Source organism: Dermacentor albipictus, chromosome 1 (genome assembly GCF_038994185.2).
Source record: "Dermacentor albipictus isolate Rhodes 1998 colony chromosome 1, USDA_Dalb.pri_finalv2, whole genome shotgun sequence".
In the NCBI taxonomy this organism is placed as follows: Eukaryota; Metazoa; Arthropoda; class Arachnida; order Ixodida; family Ixodidae; genus Dermacentor; species Dermacentor albipictus.
In genome coordinates, this window is record NC_091821.1 from 111867951 (window position 1) to 111888272 (window position 20322).

The 20322-nt window shown below is 43.9% G+C and overlaps 1 protein-coding gene and 1 long non-coding RNA gene across 2 annotated transcripts in view; both read right to left on the reverse strand.

Annotated features, from left to right (window-relative positions):
* The window catches only part of LOC139049434 (uncharacterized), a 66921-nt gene that overhangs the window by 40105 nt on the left and 6494 nt on the right, over positions 1-20322 (reverse strand). The window lies entirely within an intron of this gene.
* Positions 7400-8987, reverse strand: LOC139055549 (uncharacterized). Its single transcript, XR_011511848.1, has 2 exons — positions 8788-8987; positions 7400-8723 (listed from the first exon to the last, which is right to left on the reverse strand). It is a non-coding gene; the product is annotated as an uncharacterized lncRNA (long non-coding RNA).

Sequence of the window (20322 nt, forward strand, 5' to 3'; positions counted from 1 at the left end):
GGGTCTCATTATGGTTCTGAGTGGCATTGCAGTGTCATGCATATGCAGCTGCAGGCTACATATTGGATATTTATTTAAGACTGTTTTGCTTAGTTGGCTATTGATGCCAGTTTAATGGTAAAGAGAACTGTCTTGCTTTCATGGTGATTTTGTGCTGACTTACACATTTGAATTTTCCAGAAGACAGTAACAAAGATTGATGAAATATTAACTTTTTCTTGCTAACCTGCCATGTGCTTTTTGTCAAGTTTACTGTGGATTCTTTGTTATCCTATGTTGTCTTTTCATAGTAGTCTTCTTGAGAACTAGCCGTAGTCGTGTGTACTTACAGCAAGAGTTGTTGACACATCTTGAAAAGCGGCTCGACACTGCCATCCAAGAGTGAAACGACTTACATAGATTAGTTACCTTACTTTATTTGCAAGAGGCCAGCACCACGCACTAAGGGTAACTTGACACACATGCTGGAGTCATCAGACTCATCTAGAAAAGTTACCTGAATCATTCTTGCAGTGTTCACGTGACACTTTATCTTGAGTCGTTCGACTCATTTAGAATTGTTAACGGACTCCCTCAGCACTAGTCTTGTAACCCTTTTGAGAGGGTATAGGCGACTATTACAACAGAGTATGCATGACTATTGTGTGCGGAGTCACGCGAACACCTTGTATTGAGCACAGATAGTCTCGGGACTCTCTGCCAAAAGAGAGTTCGGGTGTCTCCCACAAAGTGAGTCGTATACGTGACGAGTCCAGACTCTTCGAAAAGAGTAAGGGATACTCTTTTTTTTCTTAGTGTGTGGTTTGGTGGTTAATGCATTGTATTTCCAACATTCATTGCTTCATACCCTATTTACGTTTGTAAGGTGTGTACATTTTTTACGCTATGTGTAAACTTGCTGTACCGACCTTATTACGGCCAAGACGGCCAACAGTATTTGAAAATAAATACAATATTTCCATGCTTTTCCAAACTTGTGTCTACGGTTGTTCTCGGATGGCGAGGCTAGTAGCGGTGGGGTTTTCCTCGAATTCTTGTGCAGCCGAAGCCAGTCTATAAGAAGCGACACCAAAGTAGTTTAGCACTGCGTTGTTCAGCGATCCGCTCCCTCAGTTCGCGTCCACTAAAGATGATATCTGCGTATGCACACGCCATCAGCTCCTTGGGGAGACACTTCATTAGCATTCAAATGGGCAAATAATGGCAAACAATGGCAAATAATGCTTGCGGAAAGATATTTCACAAATGGATATCTCCACTATAGGCACGATATCGGCAGCTTTTCCCCACAAAGTAGAATGACTGTTGAAATTACTACGTCGTTCTGAATACGAACGACTCCCCAGCAGTCGCGACGCGACGCGGCTTTGTGCGGCTGAACACGAAGTCGCCGGTTCTATTTACGGCCGCAGAGGCTGCATTCATATATGCAGGCGAAATGCGAAAAAAAAAATCCGGTCGCGTACCGTTCTTTGGGTGCATGTTACACAACCCGGAATAGCCAAAATTATTCCAGACCACTTCGCTATACGCCGTCTGCCATAGCCTGTCGGCTTGGGACGTTAAACGCCATCTTAAACTTAAACTGCCTTTAGTACGTACACATTTGGCTGTTTTGCCGCTGACTGCAGCGCACTGCAATGTCTTCTGTGTGTTCGGTATGCGACAAGCCGGTAGAGGGCAAGTTCCTTGTATGTTCAGGTTGCAAAGCAAGTTTACATTTAGGGAAACACTGTTCCGGGATAACAGACAGTGTTTACACCAAAATGTCCACTTTTAAACGTGAAACATAGACGTGTCAGACATGTAGCTCTGATACTGGTTCCATTCATAGCGATGGCTCACTCAGCCCCCACTTTTCGATTATTAATACCAAACTTGACCAACTAACTAGCACTGTTCAGACGCTCATGGTAAAGGTTCAGGAACTGCTCTCTTTCAAGGCAACTTGTGAAAAGATGGCTGATACGGTGACCGGCATTCAAGCCTCAATCGCTTTCCTTTCTGAAAAATATGATTCTATGCTCTCCACTGTGACTACTTATCAAACCGAAGTGTCTCAGCTACGGGCTCAAGTGGAGTCACTTTCCGGTACAGTCGCCCGTCAGGCTGAAATTCTAGGCCAAACAACGATGCGAATAAATGAACTTGATCAATATGGCAGACGTTGCAATTTTGAAATCCATTGCCTCCCTTTGAAACCTGGTGAAGACTTGAAGTCCTTCATGTGCGACTTAGCTGGACAACTGCGCCTAAGGAGCTTCCAGGAAGATGAAATTTGCAGGAGACACCGTTTACCGACCGGGAATAAATTTAGCTCTAGCCCTCCTATCCTTGTGCAAATACAGAACGCTTCAGTGAAAGAAAAATGGTTTCGTGCTCGGAAGGGTCTCGCGGATCTTGCTCAGCCGGAGAAGTTTCCTCGTCTGTTCTTCAACGAAAACTTGACGCGGTTGAACCGGGAGCTCTTCCGGTTGGCCCGCTCCAAAGGAAAGGAAAATGGACATAAGTTCGTGTGGACGAGAAACGGAAAGGTTCTGGCGAGAAAATCTGAGGGAGCACCTTTCATTCGAGTTGAAAAATTCTCGGATTTGGATATGATTGCCTAGACATGGCTGGCATAGAGAGTATGAAATGCACTGACTTTGCGGATGTAAATAGTTTTTTTTTTTTTCTGATGCCTCCACCAGATGTTTCAAAGTTGCGCATGTGAACATTCGCAGCCTTCGGAAACATTGGAATCAGTTTCATGCCATCATTTCATCATCTCACCTAACCTCCGATGTTTTTGTACTTACTGAAATTAAGATTTCTTCCGAGAGCATCCCACAGTATTCATTGCCGGGTTTCCAAGCCTTCTCGTACACGCGTCCAAGCAGAAAAAAAGGAGGCATCGCAGTTTTTATAAGTAACAGACTGGCAGCTTCACAGTCAACTTTTTCCTTTTCCCAGGCTGAAGTGATATCACTGCGCTTGAGCACACCTGTTTTTTCGGTGATTCTGCTATCGGTTTACCAACCTCCTAGTTTTAATGCGTGGCTTTTCTTCTCCGAACTCGATTCCACATTGTCAACCTGATCGCTCGAAGAGCACGTGTGTATCATAGGTGATATCAATATTGACCTTTTGCGTCCTACTGTAGGCTTGGTCCCAGATTACCTCGATAGCCTTTCCAAATGGGGCTTGGTATGCGTCATTTATCAAGCGACTCGTGAGGAATTTTCGGCAGGTAAGCTCGCTGTGTCCTACATTCATCACGTTATTGTTCGCGCTCAAAATCTAGCCATAAAATCCGCAATTGTAGAAATTAAACTTGCTGACCATTATTTCATTTGCGGCTCAATGAGTTATCCAGATACTGCGACAACAGCCACAGATTCCAAAAAACTAATTTCAATGCTTGATCCGGAAATATTTGATAATCTGGTGGCTCACTATGACTGGAAATCTATTTTAGCAATAGAGTCTCCTGCTGCCATATATGATAAACTCGTAGAAGTGTTCAAAAACTTAAAAGAGAGTGCTACCCGAACAATACATATCAAACAACGTAACCTGGATAACAAGGGGATGTCGTCTGACATACTCGCTGCAATAAAAGAAAAAGACTTACTGTGGGCCCAATGCAAGCGTGCCCGAATTAAGCAGACCTATGGGCTCAATTTAAGCAGCTCAGAAATAAAGTTACTGCCGTAATCCGCTCCGCAAAGCGAATACATTTTCGAGACAAATTTAAAGCCGCTAGTTACAGTAGTAAGAAAACATGGTCGTTAATTAACAGCTTTAGAGGCACTAATACGCGAGCTGATATAATGAATTATTTTCCTTCCAGTTTATTCAGCGGCAGACAGAATATTTCTGATGAGTTTAATAATCACTTCTCTCGTGTAATGAGAAACACTAACTTACAGGTAGATTTGTGCACTTTGCGTCACAGCATTTGTGAATCGGCATATCTGCCTTCAATTTCTCAGGAAGAGCTAAGATCGATTGTATTCAATTTAAAATTTAATAAATCTCCTGGAAGTGACGGCATTTCCATTAATGAGTTGCGCAGAACATATGAATACATCCAAAAGGTTTTGCTAGCACTATTTAATCGCATAATTTCAAGTGGTGAAATTCCTGTAAAACTGAAAACAGCAATAGTTACACCTCTTTATAAAAGCGGTGCGCGTAATAAAATTGAAAATTATCGCCCCATTTCAATTCTGCCTTCTATCACTCAAATACTTGAAAAACACTTATTGTTCACAATGACAAGCTTTCTGGACGCCCACGGCATTTTGTCGCCACATCAGTGTGGTTTCCGACCCGGCAAAAGCACTCAAACACTTCTGGAAGATTCATCCGATCAGTTGAATATAGTTTTCGATAATAATAAAGTTGCTTGTGCGCTCCTTCTTGATTGTAGCAAGGCTTTTGACAGTGTTCATCATGGTCTGCTGTTAAATAATCTTTTCTTGTTAGGATTTCGGGGTGCTTTCTGGTCGTTGTTAGCAAATTTCCTTCGGGGTAGGTGTCAGGTCATCTCAGTTGGGCAAGTTCATAGTGCATTCTCCATTATTAATGCTGGAGTTCCGCAGGGATCTATGCTCAGCCCGTCATTATTTAATATTTTTGTAAATGACCTCTCTAGCGTGATACCCGTTTCTCTTTTCAATACGCCGATGATACGATGATCGTAACTTCTGCCCACAGCTACTATGATGCGATTGCTTCTTTACAGTCTGCTGCCACAAAAGCTATGGATTGGTTTCGAAACAACCTAATTACTATAGATGTATCTAAGACGCAATTAATCTGCTTCCATAATCCTTTAAGGAAGGTAGCCCTTGACTATACTCTTGTTTTTCATTCTTCAGATTGTTCAGCTTGTTCTTGTAGACGATTACACTACTCATCTGTTGTAAAATATCTTGGTTTATATCTTGACAGCGACCTTTCTTGGAACAGCCACCTTGCTTACGTTTGTAAAAAACTTCGCGCCGTATCCTGTCTACTGTACAATATAAGATACTACATGCCCTTATCAGTAAGGAAAACAATAACACATGCTTTAGGCTACAGTATACTCCGGCATGGAATAACAATTTACGGGCACTGTGCTGTCCGCTGGCACAACAGAATAAATGCGATACTGTACTCCCTCTTAAAAAACATATCTTATGATCTGAGCCTGAATGCTGAAACATACCGTCTCAAAGTACTTTCGATGCCGAATTTCAACGATCTTTTAATGCAAACGGTTGTTTTAAAACACTTCTGGTCCAGTCAATTCCTAGTTCCGTACACAGCTTCCCGATGCTTAAGGCCCAGAGACCCCTTTTGGAGGCCACGTTGTTCCACAAAGTACGGCACTAGAGCTCGGGCCCATTTTGTGCCCACCTACTTCAATAAACTACCGCACAGCACCTTCTGTGCAAAAACGAAATATAAGTTAAAGAGACTGCTTAGGCGTATCTGTTCGTAAAGGCGTACTTGTTCCGTTTATTTACCGTTACTGCTTGTGTTCGTGCATGTGATTGTGCAATTCCTTTGCACCATGACGGTCAGTCTAGTATATGGTTATGCATTATCTCATGGTAATTTTTGTTCACACGCATTGCTGTACTTCTGTGTTTCATTATGCTCAATGAAAATTCTTTTCATAGACACTGTATAAATTCTAATAACCTTTATTGGTGTTCTATACTTGAGTTCGCTGCTTATAACTGGTCTATTAATGTAGCGCGTGTGCGGTTTTTCTGCCTGCCAGGCGCTGCCGCTCAAGCCTTCAAAGGCTTTGGCAGGCCTGTATGAATGTACTGATTTTACTATTGGCAGTAAAGGTTTTATTATTATTATTATTATTATTATTATTATTATTATTATTATTATTATTATTATTATCTAGAGCGGATGATTTTGTACTGGAGTAGCTGCTAAATCGTTCTGCTTTAGCAACTGAGGCCGCCTCTCTGCAAATTGAAATTCCCAAGTCAAGTTTTTGAGCAACTGAGCGCATTGCATCAATTTCTTACTTAAAAACTTGGGCGCTATAACGTAAAACTATTCCGAACTTTTATATTCCATTTCTGCTAAGCCCTCCGCGATTGGTCAAAAACTCTTTTGCACCACCCCCACTTCACCTGTCTGTCACGCGACGTCACGCAAACCGCGATAGCTCCCCACCTGATATGACGTGTACACACTGATTATGCATAATTTGACAGAACAAAACAAAAATAATTATTTCTGATTCGATGCCTTTTTGCCATTAGCCCCCGGCTATTGGTCAAAAATTTTCGGGCTGCACTCACTTTTCCTGCCTGTTACGCTACGTCACAAAACCGCGAAAACTCATCGCGTCAAAGTAGCGTGAACTGTTGTGCCATTACCACAAGCCTGGATTCCGAATCTACAAGATGCAGAATTTATCCTGCGAACGCCCTTTGGACAAACCCAGGGCTGCACCGAAAGGCACAGCGCCCTAATTCTCCCTTGACAAGTCAAGATGCTGAGCTGTCAGGCAGCGGTGTCCTGAGGAGAAGCATCGGCGAGCGACATGTCCAAACGTGCAACCAAGTGCCAGACAGCCTGGCGCCGTACCTCCTTTTGCCTGGAGGTCACCGCGCGCGCCAACCTTGAACCGGGTGGCCAGCGCGGTCGCTGGTTGGACCTCTCGGACGACCGTCGAGTGCTGGCTTTGTATTGGGCGGTTTGAGTGACAATGGTTTCTCGGGGCATTATAAGGCCCGACGCCGCCGCCTGGAAAACCGGATCCGCCGACCCACCTGGAGCTGAGTGCCGCTCTCGACTGGAGTGAGATGTGTCACGCGTTGCAGTCTCGCCGGACGTCGCCGTGCGGGAACAGTCGCGTTTGCTGTGAGCTCTCGGCCCCAGAGCCGATCCGATCTTGTCCTGTATAATGGCCTGTATATAGTGTATAAAATTCCTTTCGTTATTCTCACCGACGCCTGACTCGGACCCAAGTAACCACGGATATCCGGGCGACGTCCGACGGACGTCCTTTCTGGATATTCGGGATGTCCGTGGGATATCCATGAATGTCCGACGTACGTCCGAGGGACGTCCCTGGGAAATCCAAAGGTAATCGCTTTGGCATCCGTAGTACGTCCGACGCGGACATCCAGCATGGACATTCAGGGGACGTTCAGGATATATATATATATATATATATATATATATATATATATATATATATATATGTGTGTGTGTGTGTGTGTGTGTGTGTGTTTGTGTGTGTCTTCCCGGGGATATTCCAGATATACACATGCCTTGAAGCGACAATAGTGGCCGGGACACATTCAAGCACCGGACCATTATATACATTACATTGGTCTAATGCTTGAATGCATTCTTGTTTTAAATAAACGAGAAATGAACTTACACCAACTTCCAAATACAATTAAACGTTTATTGTCACCTTATACATATACATAAAAAGACCAATAAGCAGATATATGCGTACTGTTCAAAGAACAAATAAATACACGGATAAAGAAGAAAACTTGCAATTTCAATAGCACAACAAGGTAGAGAACAGCAGAACAAAAATACTTATTGCCCACCCTGCTTTGACATTTGAGTTTGCAGCATGGAATAAAAAGAAAGAGCAATAACACATCAATTAGCATTATTAAGCAGCGAAAGCAACAGAAATGACATGAAGGAATTAATCTTGACTACATCACTTCACTAGCACTCTGCGACACGGGCACAAAAAATGACATTAACTGGCTAATGCCTTAAACTTTAATGTCATTCGCGGGGTGCCACACGGACATGCTTAATGGTATTGCAGCTTAAATGTTATTCGCGACGTAGTGCTACGGTGGCTGTAGTGCGTTCTCGTAAGTCAACTTGCCGTCAAATGCGTACTCTCGTTCCCAATGTCTCCACATTCTGACGTGGCTAAACGAACTATTAGTGAAGAACAATCAATATATTCTTCACTTTCTTTAAACAATAGCTCTTTCTCGTGGCGTAGTGCGTTCTTACAATTATTAAAACTCACTTGGCCATCGAATGCGTACTCTCGTTTACAATGTCTTCGCCGTGGCCGTAGTGACCATATTCTCACGATATTGAACAAACTTGTAGATAAAAACAACTAATATATTCTTCACTTTTTTAAAAGGAGCTTTTTATTTTCGTAGAGATCAGCAGGCGATCTTGCCGCTACTGACGGCTACAGCTCTGATCATGAGCGCATTAGCCAGGAGAAGCTGTTTGCCAGGAGAATCAAAGGGCGCCGATGAAGAGTCCGCGGTAGCTAAAGCAAATGTAGACTCCGGGGTCCTGCTTACCAGAAAACCAGCATTGACTTGTGCGTACACCTCTCCTAAGGGATCCTGTTCCGTTCTCACAGCGAAGCGAACCATCCGAAGCATCACGTAGAGTATATCCATCAGGGAAGCAAGGCACATTGTCCTTAGTGCGCGTACTGTCACAACCACCGTCCTGAACTTCCGATGTCGCCTCGGTGCAGCGACCAGCATCACAAGGCGTACAAATGTTTGCAGGGACAGCCCGAACGCACATGTTAATGCATGCGTGCGGGGTATGCGCGCCACTGCACAGTTCTAGACTTGCGAATTCTCGAGCTGTTGACTGCTGGCTGCCGGTGCGAGATCCGAAGTCCTCGAATATCGTCTTTGTTTCCAGCGACGCTCTTTTTCGCGCGTGCGGCTTCTCCCGCAGTCTAGGCATCCTGGCACCTGTGAAGAAAACACATTTCAATACCCAAACGAATTAAAAAAGAAATCGATGTAGCTGTCATACCTTGGTAGCTGAGTAGGAGACTTCGGCAGGCACGGAAGGTGACAAACGCTGCTCCGCTGCCCTTAAAACGATCGCAGAATGAAAAATGGCGTGGCGACGATGGCTAGAGCTTGGATTGGGTTGGATGACTGCAGCGTTCTGCTTTGCCAAGGTTGTAACACTTCCACGTGCATCTACGCAAACATAAATAGGTTTTTAAAATATTCTATTATTACACAGTGAAATATTTACTTATTCTGGGAATATTAGGTATCTGATTTTCGAGTTTTTAGTTTCTGCTAAAGCTGTCGGCGCCAGAAAAACATAGCCTTTGAGATTACTGTCAATGCATGGCGGCTCTGACGCATTATAGCTTTCGTAATCGCTTTCAACGCACGCAGCCACCAAAAGCGTAGCCTTTGAGATTTGTTTTTGTTACCTATAATGATATTATTGTATGCACAATTGAACACTGCAGACAACTTCCTGTTTTAAGAAACCAGCCAAAAACAGGCGCACACAGGAAACATACGAGAAGACAGGAAAGAGGCTGGAAGAGGCCTGTCTTGTGTATGTTTCCTGTGTCCGTCTTTTTTTTGCTGGTTTTTTTTCTTAATACAATGCACCAACTAGCCTAACAACGTGTTTTACTTCCTGTTTCAATGATAAACCTGAACCTACATGTTCGGAGGTCAGGACCAAAACTCTATGATCAGGAACTTTTCCTAATGAGGGATAACTTGAGTGCTTGGCTCTAGGTCGAATAAGTGGCTTCAAATGGGCGCTTATATATTCTGCTAGTCATCCACAAGCATTTTTTTTAAAGCAAACTACAAATTGTTTGTATGACCCACCGATAGAAAAAAAAATCGTATTTTAATACTGCGATGTTAAAGTGGGCAGAATTGATATCAAGTTGAAAATATATTTATTTTGCTTTGAAAAAAGAATGAACTGTGTCCGATAGAGAACAAAAATAAACAAATATAATATGAACAAACTAAAATTTCCGGCAATATATTTATGCTAGTTTATATATAAATCACTAGTGTATATCCTGGGCATGCCTATTTATGGACACCCAGCGGACGTTCAAAATGGGATGTCCCATGGACATCCCGGTGGGATGTCCTTCGGACATCCAAACAGGATATGGACTTCTCCTGTACGTCCCACGGACGTCCGTGTTGGATATCCGGATGGATGGACGTTGGGACTTATGGTGGACGTCCCACGGATATCCGTGGTTACTTGGGGAGTCTTCGCTACCAACGCTCTGTCACGAAACGGGTGACGAGCGCTACGGGACCACCTCAAAGTCGTAATAGTGGTGGCAGCGGTCCAAAGTCGTAACAGTATTCATTAAAAATGCATTGATATGCCGAACAAAACTGAATTTTCTTCTGAATGGCCACAGGCTGCCCCGTTCCGAAAGGAATGAAAGATGCTGAATAAGAGATGACTGCCGCCGATCGCTGAGACGCTGGCTACTCGCACCTGCCGGAGAGCATGGGTTTATTTGCGTATAATAAAACTTCTTGCGTGTCCGCGTAACGTTTTCGAGCACTTCCTGCACGTTTACGACCTCATTCGGCCAACTCTTCTTTGCTGAGGATCCGTTTTAGCGTCATTCTTATGTTTCCGTTGCAAGCCGCTGCAATTTTCGACCAGCCACCGCAAGCTAAGTAAGTGAATGCGGACCAATCGCAGACGCCGGCACCACCCTCTTCATCCGGTTATCTATTTTCAGTGCACTGGCTCTGCCCCAGTGAATCCCTCTCCTCTTGAGCGTTCTCCTCACCTCTTGTCAGCCAATTAGATACGACAAGCCGCTCAGTGTAGGCAATGTTATTCGTTTTTCAAGCAAACAAAAGTGACCTCCTATGAACGAGGAGAGCGTTTGATTGGTCTGTTCAGACAACCCTGCGGGTTACCACCCGTTGCTTGCGTCGGTGGTTACGCAAATTTGACGTCAGGAGATTGGAATAAAACATATTGGAATAGTTTTACGCTATAGGGCCTCTTGTTTCCTTAAGGCAACACAACGAAGGGATCTCTGGTAAGAAGACACACACGATCACCTATTGTCCGTTATTAATAAAAGCACGGTGATGGTGAAAGCATTTTGCGGCTCCACAAGGGCGTTGCTGAGTATAGAAAACTACATTCGACGCACCGAAGTAAGCAACACACCAGCATACACGAAAGCTGCGGCGCTCTCTTTGAGCCGTATGTTTTCAAGTATGATGGCGGTCTTGCTGGTCGGACGTATTTAATCTGTTCTCAACAGCTCGACGAGTAACCGATGTATTCTACGCACTTCGGAGATCCACGGCCGCGTCCCCAGTCCTGAACCTGCTCATCTGCAGTAAATGGATACGCTGCTCATTGCAAGGTTGCTGCAACCCAGCCTGAGTGGCTGGATTGCACAATGTGCACGACATCATGCCTGGTTTGATCTCCAGCGAAATGTTACGTAAATTCCCGAGTTAACGACTAGGGCATGTGCTTGCGCTAACTCAATTAACAGAGTGTGGAATACCAGCGACATTCAGAGGTCTCTCTCACTGGTTTGACGGTGCCACCGCTGCATCCAAGGAAAGGCCATCCAGTTTGTTTCCAACCGACCGGTTTCTCTCACGTCTTGTGCACCAAACATTATGCAAACGTTTATTTATCAGGTGCCGTGCTGCAGCGTACAAGCAAAGAAAAAAATTGATGACGAGCATGACTGGTTCGCGCATGGCTTCTGTCATAGTGTTCTTTTTCCTATTTCCTTAACTTATTTTCCTACATATATTCAATAATCAAGCAATCATTTATTTACCGCGCCCGGGAACAACCCTAAGGGCGGAGTGGTGGCGCACGCATACACTAAAAGAAACGAAAAAACAAAAATCAGCAGGGGAATATAAATAAATTAATATGAAGAACAAACTTGAAAAAAAGAGCACACATACAACAAAGCGCAAGGTAAAGACAAAATAAAACGGAGACGAAGGGGAGTTGAAAAATGCGTGAAATTACGACGCAACAACGGAAATCTCGAAAAATAACAATGACAGTGAGTTATGAAAAATATCGAGATCGTGAAAAGGACTTAGTATTCTGTAGACGTTAGAGTGTTGGTGAGGACAGGCGGAGAGAGAAAGAGAGAGAGATAAAAGGAAAGCAGGGATATGTTAACCAGTCAAGAGTCCGGTTGGCTAACCTGCGATGGGGGAAGGGAGAAGTGGAATAGAAAGAAGAACACAGAAATATCCATGTTCTCTGGTGATCATGTGCGGAATACGAAGAATGATACGACTGAGGAGCTTGGGGCAGGTGAGGATACCGTGAAGACGTTTGAAAAGAAGCAAACGGTCAGCGCGATTAGGTCGGCAGCGAAGTAACGGCAATGATCATAATCCAGCACTGCTAGAACAAGTTCCAGTGTCCGTGTAAGCAAAGCGGTGATGCTTATGAACTCTTTTTGAACCTGATCTATAATGTCACTGTTGGATCTACAAATACCATTCCAGACGACCGACGATTATTCAAGTTGAGGAAGGCAGATTGTTGCGTACAATTTGAGGAATGGCGCAGGGGAATTGAATTGCCTCGATAGTCTGCAAACAGGCAAGAGAGCGCATGAGCGCACCCCACATTGCAAGGCGCTTTGTGTAGGCAGGTATGTGTAAAGTTGTATCAAAAGAAGTACCCGAGATCATTGATCTCACAAAGTTTAGAGAATGATGCAGAATCTATACCGAATAAGAAAAAGAAATGTTTGCTATTTTGCGTGTGAAAGTGATTACTTTGGTGTCAGCAAGATTCAGGACTAGATTATTATTTTTGCACAATTTAGGAGAAGGAAACAGGACAGACTGCAGGCTCCGACAGTCATAAAAATTATGAATTTCCTTTAAAATCTTCACGATGAGCAAAACGTGAACAAGGTGAATGCAGGAGCCAACGTTTCGACAAGTGTACTTGTCTTCTTCAAGGCCTTTGAGTGATTGAGCCTTGAGCCTCAAGGCCTTTGAGTGATTGAGCCTTGAAGGAGACAAGTCCACTTGTCGAAACGTTGGCTCCTGCATTCACCTTGTTTACGTTTTGCTCATCGTCTTGAATTACCATCTCCCGCATTCCCCGTCTTTTCCTTTTAAAATCTTGGTGTCATATGCATGTAGAAGGAATGAAGAATTCCTAATAGCATAAAGAATGCGTCATTATTGAAAATTAGAAAAGGAGTGTTCCTAATACTAATAATACACGAATCAAACAATTAATCAAACAATCACTCAATCGTTTGTTTACCATGCCCAGGAACAACCATAACATTTGACTGCTGGCGCACTCATACGTTAATAAAAAAATTGCAGGGGAATATAAGTAAAAAAAAGCAATCGGTAAAAACAACATTTGAAAAGAACGGTGTTCATAAACAAGGCGCAAGGTGAATACAAAGAATAAGGAGGAGAAGGGCAATTAAACAATGTGTGAAGCTATTGCTTAACAACGCAAAGCCCAGAAAAGAACAGTGACAGCGAGTTAAGAAAACTATCGAGATCAAGAAAATAACCGTTATGAAGACTAAGTAATAATAATAATAATAATAATAATAATCACTCAAAGGTGTTTATTAAAGTGCCCAGGGTCTTGTTGCTGACGTCTTGGTCTTGACGTCTTGGTCAGGGTCTTGGTGCTGGCGCACTCGGCAAAACAATGCACATGAAGAACAATGCTAGCTCACACACACTTACACACATACGCGCGCACACATAAAAAAAGAAGAATTTCGCGAATACAGATTTTAACAGAGCATAAAATGTGTACACGAAGAGAACACAAAGCAAAAGTGGAGAAACAGAAGAAAGAATTACAGAATGACGGAACACACAACAGATATGAAAGTTTTTGTTCAATTATTGAAATACCTCTGCAGCTCCTTTCAGGAAAATATTAAAATTAGGCATGAAGATATCCAGGCACTCTGAATGAGCGTTATACGTATGTCGCCTGCATTCTAGATAAAGGGTCACAAAAATTTGAAGGCTGAAAGGCGTGCTGTTTCCTTGTTCCTTTCTGCGGAATGTAAAAGCGCACATTAGAAAGCGAGTGCCAGCAGCATACTTTTTCAGGCATTAATTTGTGAAGAAAAAGAACATCCGATTTATTGCGTCTACAGGTGAGGGTAGGTAACGGGAGTGTCTGTGTTAGTTCTATGGAGATGGAAGTCTTTTGACCGAATCGATGTTTAAATATAGACGTGAACTTTTTTTTGCACATTTTCGAGAAGTTCGCAATTTTACCTACAAGTGCCGCTTCGAGCCACGATGGGGTAGTCAAGAACTGGAAGGCACACGCTCTAATATAAAGTTACAAATGTACCAGGTTGTTTGAAGTCTCTCGTCGCTCGACATACTGTGCCGAGCGTTCGAAGTGCACGCTGTCTCGGCGAAAAACTCAGAGAGCTATTGAAGTACACTACAAGGTCCTTCCTTCCCTGAGCTCTTCGCACGAGAACATTTTTAACGCTATAGCGAAACAAAGTCCTGTTAGCCTTCCACATAAAGCTTACAACTTTCATTGTTGATGCATTTGTGACCAGCTTGTTTTCAGCGCACCATGATGCAAAATTTGCAATGTCCTTCTGAAGAGCGGCACAATCATTAACATTTTTTACCGCTTTGAAAAGTTTCGCATCATCAGCATATAATAAAATGGAATATTTTTGAATGACTGTTGAAACGTCATTAATAAACAGCGAGAAAAGAAGAGGGCCCAGGACAGACGTTTGAGGAACTCCACTTGTAACCGCATGAAATTCTGACAACTGACCATTTACGCTAACGTAGCAATACCGGTCGCGTAGGTAGCTTCTTATCAGCGCTATGACAGAGGGGTGCAGATCAAGTTGTGTCAACTTTTGAAGCAGTATTTTGTGGCATACGACAGCAAACGCCTTACTGAGGTAAAAATAAATGACATCCAGCTGTCCTTTCTTATACACTGCTTGAGAGACATGCATCATGAAGCTAACGAGGTCAGTAGTTGTGGAGTGCCCCGATGTGAATCCATGCTGCTGAGGAAAGATTGTATTTTTATTCGAGGGTGAAACTGTTGAGTCCAGAGTTGACTCGAATAATTTAAATGCTGCGCATAGGAGAGAAATATGCCTGTAGTTACTCGCAGCAGTTTTTACCTCTGACTTAAAGACGGGAATGACCCGCGCTGTTTTCCAAGCCTTTGGGATTGTGTTAATCTTTAAAGCAGAAAAACACAAGTAAGCACTATAACAAGCAAGGACCCGTACGTCTTGATCAAAGCAGGTGGAATGTTATCAGGACCACACGAAAAAGACGGTTTTAAGCGTTTGAAGCTCTTAAAGACAAGTTCCTCTGAGACCGATCGAAATTCAGGAAAGGGTGATTGGACAACTCCATCACTGTACCCTTCACCGCACACAGACCCGAAGTGTAGGGCGAAGGCCCCCGCGACGTATGGGACAGGTTGGCCGTCGCCACTAAGTAGAGAGATATCTTGTTTCGTATTGTTGGGTGACTGTTCACGAACGTGTTTCCAAAAAGACTTTGAATTTTTAGAAGTACTAGCTTCCACATGTGCTATATAAATGGAATGGTCACGCTTGTAAATACGTTTAGAGAGTACCCTGTACGTTTTAAAATCTATATGCCAGTGTTCCTTATTTGTACGCTGTGCCTTCCAGTGCATGAGCACAGTCTTTCAGCTTCAAAGTTATTTTCAGTTCAACAGAAAACCAGTGGGGAAATTTAGAGCGTTTAGCACCAGTGGCATAAAGTTCTTCGTTCCATCGTGAATAATATTCGTGAATGCCGTGACTTGGTCATTAACATCTCTTAGTTCTGCTACTGGAGACCAGTCCGCATTATTAAGATAGTGGAAAAGACCCACGTAATCTCCGCTTCAGAAATTAAAAGACCGAGGTGTTGCTGTATCCTTTAATCTCCTGCTACTAGGTATCGCGAACTGTAATGATATAGGAAGCGGCGCATGAAATTTATCTGGCTTAACAAGGGGAAAGTCGCCACATGACACATTCACAGCTTCTCCGATACTAAGGCATGGGTCTAGTACATTGCCATAAGAGTTCAGAATATTGTTAAATTGGCGCATACATGTAAAAGTTATAAGATCAAGTAACCAGTTGCACTCGGCAGATAAGTAAAAAGAATTGGTTGAATTTCACCGGTTTGCCAAGAAATGCCAGGCGCATTAAAATCACCAATTATGAATATTTTAAGGTTACCATGGGCCGATATAACATTTTCAATAGTGTCTAGTATAGTCATTTACATCTCAATATTCATATCATGCGCAACATAGAAATTCCGTACTAATAGCCTATTACTATACCAGTACCAAAAATCTCCGTCCAGACACATTCTGTTGCACATTTTAAATGAAGGCGCCGAGCGGATCTGAATGATTGATTGATCGCAATTAGGACCCCACCACCCTTTGATTTCGGTGAAGAAGGATCGCGGTCTCGTCAGAAATCTTGATAAGTTGACAGTAAGTATGAACTAGAAGGCATTTCAGGGCACAACCAGGTCTCTGTTAAGGCAATGATGGGGAAACAAGATGATATGACGTTGGAGAAAAATTCGTTCACCTTTGTGCGTAATCTACAAATATTCTGATAGAAAACTCTCACATCACTGATGCTTCTTTTCATCTCGCTGAACATTTTTCAGTATCTTAGCATCGTAATGTTCACCTTTGAAGAGCTTGTAGAAGCAAGAGCGCCGCCACAGTGAAGGGTCCCTTAGACGCTGATAGCAGTCCTCATTAACATACACATGAAATGACGCGTAGGAATCGTACTTGGTTTTTAGTCGAGTGCAGGACATGGCCTTTGCACCAACTACTGATAGGTGGACGGCAAGCTGTAAGGAATGGGTGTCAGGCGCAAGCTTTGTCACAAAGATAGCCCGAGGGCGCACAGTGCGAGAAGCAGCAACAGTCCCAGTGGTGTCACAACAGCCAGCACTGAGTGTTGACTTTCGCTTCAACGTTGCTTGACTGGCACATGACAGGTCCACTGAAGCAGGTAGGCACAGCAACTGGTCAGCAGCGGGAGCCTTCCACGAAGCAGGCCGATCCAGTGCAGGAGGAAAGCGCAGCAGACGGTCAGTGGTCTTCGGCAAGCCGTCCCCCATCTGCTGCTCATCTCATCTGCTCATCGCCCACTTCTGCTGGTGCGCCGGCGGCGCAGCAGCAGAAGTGGGCGATGACGACTTGCGCTCTTTGGCAAGCTTGTCTCGGAGAACGCGCACCTCGGCTCGAAGAGCGCCCATATAGCTTCGGCTTGCTGTGCAACTGTGCAACTGTGCAACTGTGCGTCATCATTCCGCAGCTGCGCCACTGCATCACTGAGGTATGATATTCTCTCAAGCGCCTGAAGGAGAAGGCCGCGAAGCAGGACCGCCTCGGCGCCGCGGAGGGTGGTCGGGCTAACGACCGCATCGGAATCTGTCGCGTCAGGAGACGCGGCCACCGATGGGGAGGCACGCTGCTAAGCCTAACCGCAGAAATGTCGGCCTTCTGCCACAAGTTACAGGTGAATGCCTGCTCACCCGACTTAAGCAGCTCGAGGTCGTTGTCCGACCACGCAATATAGTTTGCGTGTGCACGTTTTCCTCAGGAAACATTGCGAATGAATGGTTATTTGCCGAAAAAAGGCAGGGAGCACAAAATACAGGTGTCCTTACTCGGCGCCATCTTGAAAAAAAATAATTATAATGCCGATGCAACCTGTTCGAATCTATGTGAGGTGATCCTAGAGGATGAGTTTACCTTCATCCTATATATGCAGCGTGCAGTCTCGAGCAATGTTTATGTTTATCCACCGCAGAGGTCACAACTTTAATGCCATACAATGTTTCTGTTTCTGCACTATATCGTTCATAAGCTATGCCGAAATTCACACACCAAAAGAGGCGGATGTACAGTGCTAGACGTATACGAAGCAATGTCATGATGACGGAGGCCATGTATAATGCTTGGCGAGGTAAAGAGAGAGAGCGAGAGAGGAAAGGGGAAAGGCAGGGAGGTTAACCAGAGAAAAAAAAATCCGGTTGGCTACCCTACGCTGGGGAGAGAGGGGAGGGGGAGGTAAAGTGGTAACAAAGTAGAGATAAGGAAAGGAAGGAGCATAGACACACAATCACAATCGGTCACTGTCACCGAACACTGTCATCGCACAGCACAGTGACACTTGCAGCACTATCAACATCTGTTCAGGCTACAGCCGCCTGTCCAGTTCTGTCGTCCTCAAAAACCGCAACAGTGCCCTCGTCGCCCTCTGCTGCGATGGCTTATGATGGCGGTATCTTAAAATAAGCTCCTCTGTCGAAGCTTATGATGGCGGTATCTTAAAATAAGCTCCTCTTGGCGAGGTAAAAGTGGACCATGACAGCTATATGCACATAGAAGTAGCTACTTTTAAAGATTGTCCACCTATGGTGTCACATTGGCACATACCCATTCTGTAGCATTGGCCAAGAATATAGGCACACGTTCGATGGCACATATCAAGTGGCTAAAATAAAGTAATAATAAAGAAAATCAAAGAATCCATTGAATATAATGCGCTATTCCATTAACAGGTCGCTGTGCTTTAAAGATATTCTATGAAGCGACATAACATGCTCAGGTTTTGTGTAGGGCTGTATTTTTTTTTTATTATGCAGACCAGAAGTGCGATTACTATCACTAATTCGTCAGTCAGCAGACAAGGGTTACACAAGCCCGTTTGTTGATACTTGCATTCAGTGCTTAGTATATACTGCATTCGTATATTATTGCATTCGTGTGTATTGCAATTCGTATATGCGTTGTTCATTTATACAGGGTGTTTTCTTTAGCTGCACCACATTTTTTGAAAGATTGCCTATGGCAGATCGCAATTCTAACCCTTGATCCAATTTACACGATGAGGCGGTCATTACTTCTACGAGAAATCGAAATGTTCAAATGAATAATTAGCGTAATTATGCTAATTAACTTTCTAAATTAATTACTTTTGGCCACATATTTCAACCTACGAATTATAGCCGCTGAGTTCGCATTGAGTATCAACTTAGAATGAATTCTCTGGACAGCACCAGTTCCGAGATATCAGTTTTCAAGGTGTCCGTCGAAATGCATTGGTGTTCCAGTTACTTTTGTGCTTCGGTGCATAAAACAGCGGTTTCTTCTAAAACGGTATGAAGACAACCGAGTGAAGAAGCGAGAATGACGACAATCACACTACCAAGACGGCATGTTGACGACGGTGTGACAACAGATGCATGCTAGCGTCTCTGTGACGACGACGCAGTGACGACGAAGGCATAATCACGATTGAATGACGATAGCATGACCACGATAATATAACGAACAAGGAATGACGTCGATGAATCGACGAACGTGGTGTGACGATGACGACATGATGACAATGGGAAGCTAATACTGACGTGATGACGATGGCATGACGACAACGGTATGACGACGAATGCATGACGACGATGCAGTGACGACGATGGCATGAGGACAGTGGTATGACCATGATGACGATGGCGCGACGAATACAGTATCACGAAACCAGTATGACGACTATGGCTTGATGACGAAGGCATGACGAGAGTCGGATGACGTAGCAGGAGTGACGTGATATGGCACGACCACGGCAACATCACGACGACGGTCTGCCAATGGAGGCATGATAGCGACAGACGATGATGGCATGACAAGAGCGTCATAATCACGATTGAATGATGGAAGTACGATTACAAGACAATGACAGAAAACAATGACGTCGATGGAACCCTGAAGGCAGTATGACGACGATGGCATAGCGACAATGGGATGATGTTACTGAAGTGATGACAATTATGAAAAAGCAACGTGACGTCGACGACGTGAGGATGACTGCGTGTCGACGATGTCGTGATGACGACGGCATGACAAGTGTCGAATGACAAGGCTGGAATGACGGCGATACAACGACCCCGATGGCATCACGACCATGAGACCATACATACTGGCCCAACCTATTAGACAACTTGGGCGTCTCTGTCGAGGTAGATGACGTGACGACGACGGCATGACGAGAGTAAGATCACGAGGCTGAAATGACGGCAATGGAACGACTACGATAGCATCTCGACCAGGAGCACACACCTAGCGGCCCAAGCAGGTAGACAACTTGGGTCACTTGGTTGGCGTTTTGAGACTATCTGCATCAAAATGGCTGAAGTATGCAAAGAATGCTATTCGCATTAATAAATTCACAACTTGCAAAAGCCATGCTACTAATAATAGCTGCTTTAAATGATACATTGTGTGGGAGAAATACGGCAACACTCTCTTTTTGAGCCTTGTAAATGAGGGTCTAAACGCTTTCCTCAAGCGAATTGTTTCGTTTTCTGCCCGGGCTTGTCCGCATCTACACGATGTGAATAAACTGAATTGAAATTAAAACTGAAAATTTAATTTCATGCTCCAGTATTGCATGTATTGCCCCAACACAGAATAATTTGTGCCCAT